Source organism: Barbus barbus, assembly GCF_936440315.1.
Source record: "Barbus barbus genome assembly, chromosome: 2".
Lineage (NCBI taxonomy): Eukaryota > Metazoa > Chordata > Actinopteri > Cypriniformes > Cyprinidae > Barbus > Barbus barbus.
This window is the reverse complement of record NC_136730.1, coordinates 8,890,866-8,900,318: the sequence shown is the minus strand read 5'-3', so window position 1 is coordinate 8,900,318 and position 9,453 is coordinate 8,890,866.

Below are 9,453 nucleotides of genomic sequence, written 5' to 3'. Positions count from 1 at the left end.
TCAAAATTGCACCTATAGGAGGCGCTACAACTGAAAATCCTTATGATGCCATAACGTATTATCGGTTTACAATAAAAACATGGCCACTAGTCTCGCGCAGCCAGACATTCAGACTGATGGCTGAAGGTCTGGAATCCATGGCAGCTTTCATTGGCCAAGGCCCGCCCCTGAGGCCGTTTGACTGACATATCAAACAACGAATCACAGTTTGTTTCGTTCAGCATCACATTTCAGGGCATGGACACAGTGTAAAACTATGTAATACAGTGTAATAAGTGTGTAAAACTCTCGGACGCATTTTAAAGATTCTATGCTGCGAACTTTAAGTATGTCACATACTTCTGAAAATCCAGCGTTTAGTTGATCCTGATAAGCGCTCGTCATCACAGTTGTAAACACGACGGCTTTCTTCTTTCGTGAGGGGGTTTACCGTCACGGCATCTTTGTTTCCAGGTGGAACGTTAAAGAACGCGACACACACGTCTCCCAGAAATCCAGTATAACAAAAGTGTTTCCACTTTTGTGTGCCATGTCAAAGACAATAGAAATACAAAGACGGTTCACTCCCATACTTATGAATGGGAGACACTGCAACACACAATATGGCGGGATGCTCCCACCTTCTAAATGAAACAGCCAATCGTTGATTGGTAAAGTCATTGCGTCACTGCAGAGGCCATTATAGGCTCCGGTTCCCAGAAAAACCTGAGGCTGGACCAGCCGATGCGAATGCGCAGTCATAAGCACATTGGAACTACGTATGCGGATTGGCGGATCTAGCCTGAAAAATAAGCTTTTTAAACGCTATTTGAGCATAAGAAACAACATTCATGGGGCAGTTCATTTCAGATTTTGTTGCTGATTTGAAATATGTAATTTAATCGCAAGTTCAGCAAGCAGTTTTTGAGATTTCAGGATTTCCCCGTTCATTTAGATAGGACTTGGTCTTGTTTGAGCTGTCAGAGGCGTTGCAAATATGGCGGCCGAGTGAACGGGCTTTCCTTGAAAGGGACTTTAGCCATATGCATCAGACATTCAGCCAGCGGTCCGTGGGCGTCACGTCTGAGGCTGAGACTACATGGCCACCAGCAACCAATCAGTTTCAGTTCAGTAACATATCTTATATAAACAAGTGTACCTATGTATGTGGAAAATGTTTACAAGGTGGCGCTATAATAACCTTTACATTTTTACAAATGTGACCCAGGACCACCCATATCAGTCATAATGGTAATTTATTTTAAATTGAGATTCATACATCATCTAAAAGCTGAATAAATAAGCTTTCCATCGATGTATGGTTTGTTAGGATAGGACAATATTTGGCTGAGATACAACTATATCAATATCTGGAATCTGAGGGTGCAAAAAAAATCAATATTGAGAAAATCGCCTTCAAAGTTGTCCAAATTAAGTTCTTAGCAATGCATTTAACTAATCAAAAATTAAGTTTGAATATATTTATGGTAGAAAATTTACAAAATATCTTAATGGAACACGATCTTTACTTAATATCCTAATGATTTTTGGCATAAAAGAAAAATCGATAATTTTGACCCATACTGTAATGAATCTGGTCCATGACCTTCTGTCCGATTGCCACCAGAGGTCGCCCTTCCTGTTGCACATCACCCTGGACTGCATTTACCATCATCTGATTACACACAGCTGTACAAAATCACAGGCTCACCTGAAAGCTATTACACACACTATTTAACACCCACTCAGATCCTGCTCAAACTGCTGAGTATTGTCTGCGTTTATTGCTCTCCTAGTGATATCACTCTACGGAGCCATTTCCCTGTCTTAGTTTCTAATTCCTAGTCTCATTTCCGAGTTCTAGTCTTAATCTAGTCTCGTGTTTCCTGTTTTCCTAGTTCCTGATTCTTGCCCGCGTATCTTGGATTAACCCTTTGCTTGCTATTTCGGACTGTGTTTGCTCCTCGTCTGGACTTTTGCTCACGTTTACGGTTTACCTCTTTTGTCAAGTCCTCTGGATAACGTTTGCCTTCGTCTGACTCAAGCCCATTTAGGATTGCTCTTTTGTCTTGCCTGTGCCATACCTGTTTGCTGTTGTTCGACCCTGCCTGTGTTTTTGACCATGTTTATTAATAAAAGCTTGCACATGGACCCGCACGTCTCTCGTCTAGTCGGCTCCTTAACACATTCAATGAACTTTTTGGCTATTTCTACAAACATACCAGTGCTACATATGACTGGTTTTGTGGTCCAGGGTCACAAATAGCAAAACTGTGCAATGCGATATTACTTTTAAAGTTAATATAGACCTATTTTAAATGCACTAAATAGCAACTTCACCATTATGTGTATTTACAAATATATTTATATATATAACATTTCAATAGAAAAGACACTGAAATATATTGTAGTTTACCACAAAGACAATGAAGTAATTATGTAAAAGTCTTTAAATTTACTTTAAGTGGGACAAAAAGCACACTAAAGTTCAGCTAATTGCATTTAATATAAATTAAAGCTATAATACATTTTCATTTAAATGCAATTAACATTCAATCAAGTTTCAAAAAGCATTCATTCAGTTAGCGCTTGTAAGTATATTCTTTTAAAGTATATTATTTCTTTAATAAGTACTCTTTTTTTTAAGTATACTAAAGTGTACTTCTTTGTCACAAGGGCAGATATTTGATTGTCAGAAAAATAAGGAGTGTGTCCCTGTTTCCCAGAGTCTGCCTCAGATGTTTTGTTTAGCCAGCTGACCGTCTGACAGTCAAATCAAAACAACATTTGAATTGGGATTTGAATGTAAACACAGTGAGCATGACTCTGATAAAGTGTGGCAGGGTTGGTTATTTCTTCTTTGATAATTTTCATGTGCACTAAAGGAATATGAAACCCTTTGTCCATGTTATGAGATAAACCTATATGTTGTTACTCTGAAGTTCAAAATGAAACAATGGCACAATATGAAAGCGATCAGACCGGTCTGATATACTGTAGGATAAACTGTAAACTGGAGCAGGATAATCACTTTAACCCATATATGTGCCGTATCCGTCTAAATAATGTAGAAAAGTCATATGGCTTATGGTGGCTGCTTTTAGAAGCCTCCACCCACTGTCTCCAAATGGTAACATATCATGTTATACAAATCCATTTCAAAAGTCTCTTGCAGGGAAGAACTCCATCACCCTTCCCCCTCCTTTCTTTTTCTCCTTCGAGAGAGTGAGAAGCAAAGGTATGCATGGCTTGAACAAGAGCCAGAAATGGATCTATTGTTCTTCCGTGAGCAGGTTCTGATGGTTATAAGCGTTTCTAGATCTTTCGTCTTTTGGGAATTGCAGACACATGCGCTATCTCCATCAGAACCTCTAAGGGAGGACAGAGGTCACAAAGAAGGATATCTTCTCTCTCTTACTTTCTCACTTTTGGGCTGTAGATAAGGAGGGGTTAAATGCTACAGACGCTCAGAGCCTGCTGATCTGAAAGCCACGTGGGTTTAGAGAAGAAGAGATTGGGGTGAGAAGAAGAAAATGAGTGTCTGTGTGTGAGTGAGGGAGACAAACACATAAATAAAACAATATTGCTTTGTTCATTTTTAAAACATGAGGTTTAAACCTCCCACAGCAATAATGTTTGTGGTGTGTGTTGTTTTGAATGTGTTTGAAATATAATAATGTAACAGAATAAAAAGATTTTTTAAAGAAAATGCAGTGTTGCTGTGGGTGTGGCTATAGCATCATTAGGTTTTTATTAGGATGTTTTGGGTGGAGTCATAAGAGCTTACTTACAATTCTCTATAATATTTTCATCTACAGTTTTGGGTCGGACATTTTCTGTATTTTTGAAAGATGTAAGGCTTCATTTATTTGATCAAAATACAGTTAAAACAGTGATATTGTGAAATATTATTACAATTTAAGATGTTTTCTTAAAATGTAATTTATTCCTGTGATGGCAAAGCTTTTTCAGGAGCTATTACTCCAGTCTTCAGTGTCACGTGATCCTTCAGAAATCATACTAATATGCTGATTTGGTGCTAGAGAAACATTTCTTAGAAAACAGTTCTGCCGCTTGATATTTTTGTGAAAACTGTGATAGTTCTTTCATAATTCTTTGATGAGAAGAAAGTTGACTGCATTTATTTGAAATAGAAACTTCTTTTGTAACATAATAAATGTCCTTACTGCACTTTTGATCGATTTAATTCATCCTTTTTCTTAAATGTGTATATGCTGACTTAAACTTGATTAAAAACATAATTAAAGGCCTGTTTTTGTACTTTTACATGTTGCAGTTTCACCCTCCTACAGGAAGGCTTTCACCATACATTTCATTTAAGGCAAGGAAAGCATCACAAGTGGGAATACGTGTATAGTCTCACCAAGAGACGTAAGTTAGCCTTCTGTAACTTCAAAGAGCTTGTGTTATCATGGCCATAAGCAGGGTTTAGGGTCCGTCTGTCTCCATGAAAGAACATCGCTTTTGTTGTCCACTAATAGCCTCAAACACAATCTATTGCAGAGCACAGATACAATGTATTCCGTTCAGTGAATGAAACCGCATACTGTGTGAATTGCGTTTTCCGTCAGCCGGCTGCCCACCAGAAAATGAATTCATTAAAATAATAGAATTACAAATTGCCCAGTACACAGTGAACAAATTTAGAAGCCTGCTCAATTTCGCATTGTGTGAAACTGTGTGACTGGGGGAAATATAGAAAAGTCTGCATGGCGAAGAGTCTGATGGAAAGAGAAAAAGCTCTCTTTCTGATATGTTCCTACGCATGGCTTTCCTCTTTGCCTCATTCATTTCTCTTTACCAATTCTCTCTCTTCTTAGTGACTGATCTTTAATTTATAGCTCCTCTCATCTATCTGGCTCTTAAAAGCTCTTTCAGGAGCAGAAAATCTCCTGTGTCCAGCTTTTAAAGTTATTTGCTTGAGCTGGAAATCCATTGCTTTGTATTGTTGTTTAAATAGTCCATTTGTCTCAATGACGCTCTAAAAACATATATTATAGCCCTTTATAAGGGGTCCTTATGTACCAGATCTTATGTATATTTGTTTTATCTGATATATTGAGCAAATGAAGAATGTTTAAGTACATTTAGGGTGACAGACTCTTAAACAAAATATGAAAATATGTCAGCAGGACACTTATACTAGACTATATACAGACTATATACAGTAAGTTCATGTTTTGATGAGTGATAGTTTGTGTATGTGTGTGTGTAAATGCATCTTGATTGAGCTAAAGATATTACTGGTGCGTGTTGAGAAGCCTGAAGGGTTTTGGAGGGCTTGTTGAAGGATTTGTAGTCTTTGCTGTTTTCTGAAGAGAATAATCAGCAGAGAGAGCAGGATAGAAAGATAGATAGAGTTCGAAATGTGCTTTGGCATTGTTCCACATTATAGAAATAGTTTGCATCCTGCTTTGAATTAAGATTTAGAGTTTTGGCTCTGCTGTTATTCTGAATGCAGCGATGGAAACCCCCTCTCTGACTGGGAGTAATGGCGTTAAGTGTTTGTGCAATCACATATAGCGAGTTGTTAGTGAGGCTCATTGCTATTAGCTTCATTAAAAGCAATGATGTATAGAAATGATAGCATGGGAAAATGCATTTTCCCACTCCCTTGGTGACTGACCTTGTGAACGGGAAATACACGAGAAACACATTTAAGGATGTTTAGAGTGTCTGAGTAAATGCTATAAAAATGGCAATGATTAAAATGCCTTAGGAGTTTAACACTGCACATCTTTTACAGTAGAATGTCATCTTTCTGATTTAATGATGCTGTTTTTGATTTTGGTTTCCTGTTTGTCATATTCTTGTCAGTTCTTCTTTTGATTAGTAAATAAATGTCAAAAGAACATTAAAGCATTTGGTTAATTTAAACATAAATAGTTTTTCTTGACAACAGCTGTGGCCAAAAATAAACCAATATGATCTCATCAATAATCATAGTTATTAATATGTAAATTGTGGTTCTAGCATACAGACGTTTTCATACATTTGTGTAGATACTGAAATGTATGGCATTAACATATTGACAGCATTTAAAACATACAGTAATTTTTTGTGTATGATCAAATAATCCTTTAACTACAAATAATCATTTAACTTGAATTCATGGATGTAATATGTTGATTTTGTTGTATGTAATCATTGGCATTAATTAAATATGACATTTTTTGACACACTATATTTACCTCATTTGACAGTAGATTCCATCAATTAACCAAGCCTTAATTATAAAAAAAGATGTTTTATATATATACATGACATCATACCATTTTATTTATATATGTATATATATATGTATATTCCAGCCACCCGTCCCACAGACTGCTCTCTCTGCTGCCCTCAGGAAGACGTCTCCGCAGCATCCGATCCCGCACCAGCCGACTGAGGGATAGCTTTTTTCCTCAGGCTATCAGGCTAATGAACAGTCAAAACTAATACACCCTACAGCACACTCCCACTTTACAATATACCACGCACTGCACTTTAATTCCATACAGTTCAAACTGGACTACCAGTACACTACTGCACAAATACAACTTTCCTTTTGCCAGCACTGGATACCATCCAATGCACATCCATGACATTTGCACACCCCGTTTATATATAATCTGCTGCATCTTCGCATATTACTGTGTGTATATAACGTAGAATGTGTACTGCATACTGTGTATAATGTGTATCGGTAACTGTATGTCTGTCTAACAGTACACTGTGTGTACTGAGTATATGTATATTACACATTGTCATCTGTATAAGTCTGTACGTATGTATGGTAATGTCTATATGTAAATTGTTTCTGCACTGTCTGGAGCACGCTCTCAAGAATTTCACTCACGAAAGCACATGTGCTGTGGTGATGTGACAATAAAAGTGATTTGATTTGATTTTGATTTTATATATATATATATATATATATATATATATATATATAATGTAATATATAATGTAGTATAATGTAATATATATATATATATATATATATATATATATATATATATATATACAGTGCCCTCCATAAGTACTGGAACAGTAAAGACAAAATTGCTCTGTTGGCTGTGGACTCAAGACATTTGCGAATATGATCAAAAGATGAATATGAGACAAATCTACAGAATGTCTCATTTTATTATTAACCGTTTCAACACATAGATGTTTTACCAAATAAAAAGAACAGCACTTTTAGAGTTCATCCCACTCATTGATGTGAGCATAAGTATTGGGACAGTTGAACATAAGGCAGATATAAAAGATTAAAAGCTATTATTTAGTTGCAGATCCCTTGCGCACAATCACAGCAGTGAGTCTGTGACCCATAGACATCACCAGACTCTTGGTCTCATCCTTTGAAATACTTTTCCCAGCCTTTAATGCAGCCAATTCCAATTGATGCTTGTTTTGGGAGTTTCTGCCTTTACTCTCCTCTCCATCTGGAGAAATTCATGTTCAATCAGATTTAAATCTGGACATTGACTTGGGCAATCTAAGGCTTTCCATTTCTTCGCCCGTATAAACTCCTTGACTGAACTGGCAGGGTGTTTTGGGTCATTGTCCTGATGCAATATGAAGCACTTCCCAATGAATCTGGTGGCATTTTCTTCAATATTGTTAGGCAAGATGGTTTTGTACCCTTCCAAATTCATTCTGCTACTGTCATCATACATTAAGTCATCAGTACAGTTGAGAGGGCCTGTTCCAGAGGCAGCCATGCATGCCCATGCCATGACACCACCTCCACCATGCTTTACAGATGAGGCTGTATGCTTGGGATTATTTGCAGTTCCCTTTTTTTCTCCACATTTTTGCTTTCCCATCACTTAGATAAAGGTTCATCTTTGTCTCATCGGTCCATAAACACAGTTGCAAAACTCTTCTGGCTCACCTTTGTGCTTTTTTGCAAACTCTAATCTTGCCTTTCTATTTTTGGTGCTGGTCAGAGGTTTGCATCTTGCTGTGTAGCATCTGTAATTCTGTGTCAACGTCTCCTGAGGACGGTAGATTGTCAGAGCATCACCCCAGCTTTCTGGAAGTTGTTGGTTAATTTTCACAGCTTTTATGATTTGTCTGTCGTCAACTACTGTTGTTTTCTCAGCCAATCGGGTCGTTGTTGGTTGCTGGTGCCGCTGGTGGTTTCCAAACTCTTTTCAAACTATTTCTCCATGCCCTTTGTTTTTGCTATACCTCTAACTGACTTCCTCTTTTCTTTTAGCATCCAAATTGCTTGCTTTTCTCTCAAAGTCAGCTCCCTCATCTTCATCCTGGTTTGTGTGTTTCATCATCGAATGCAAGATTCAGAATACAGAAGTAATGGATATAACTGATACAACACATGCCCTGCTTTTAATATCTGAAGAATTAATGCAACAGACACAGCTGATCACTTAGAAAGACCTGTGAGGCAACTGTTAAAAATACTTATGCTCACATCAGATAGAGGGATGAAACTGTAAAAGTCCTGAACTTCTTGCTGGTAAAACATCTATGTGTTGAATCACCCAATAATAAAATGTGACATTCTGTAGTTTTGTCTCATATTCATCTTTTAATCATATTTGTAAATGTCTTGACTCCACAGCCAACAGAGCAATTTTGTCTTTACTGTTCCAATACTTTTGGAGGGTACTGTATGTATGTATGTATGTGTGTGTGTGTGTGTGTGTGTGTGTGTGTGTGTGTATATATATATATATATATATATATATATATATATATATATATATAATTGCATCCAAAATAAAAGGTTTTGTTTACATAATATGTGTGTGTGTATTGTGTATAGTTATTATGTATATATAAATACAAACACAAGCATGTATATATTTAAGAACAATATGCTGTTTATATATGAAAATATATTTATAAATAATATAAAATATAATAATATAAATATATAAATGTATAAACATGCAAATATTTTCAAAATATATACTGTTTCTGTGTATATTTATATATATCTAATAAATAAACACGTTTGACGGCACTAATATATATATATATAATCTTTGTTCCATTCAGCTGTTTGAAGGAAACCAACTCTGCTCATCGCCTGCAGAGTACCATTCCACACAGCCATGGCTTAGCGACTGAATGTCCTAGAGTGGCCCTGCCAGAGTCCTGACTTGAACCCTATAGAACATCTCTGGAGAGACCTGAAGATGGCTGTCCACCTACGGTCCCCATCCAACCTGACTGAGCTTGAGAGGATTTGCAGGGAAGAATGGCAGAAAAATCCCCCAATACAGGTGTGCTAAGCTTGTTGCGTCATACCCAAAAAGACTGTAATTGCTACCAAATGTGCTTCAACTAAGTACTTATAATTATGTAAATGTGATATTTCCATTGTTTTCTTTTTAATAAATGTACAGACAATTCTAAAATTCTTTTTTAGTTTTCACTTTGTCATTATGAGGTACGGAGTGCAGATTAATGAGGAATAAAATTAATTTAAAT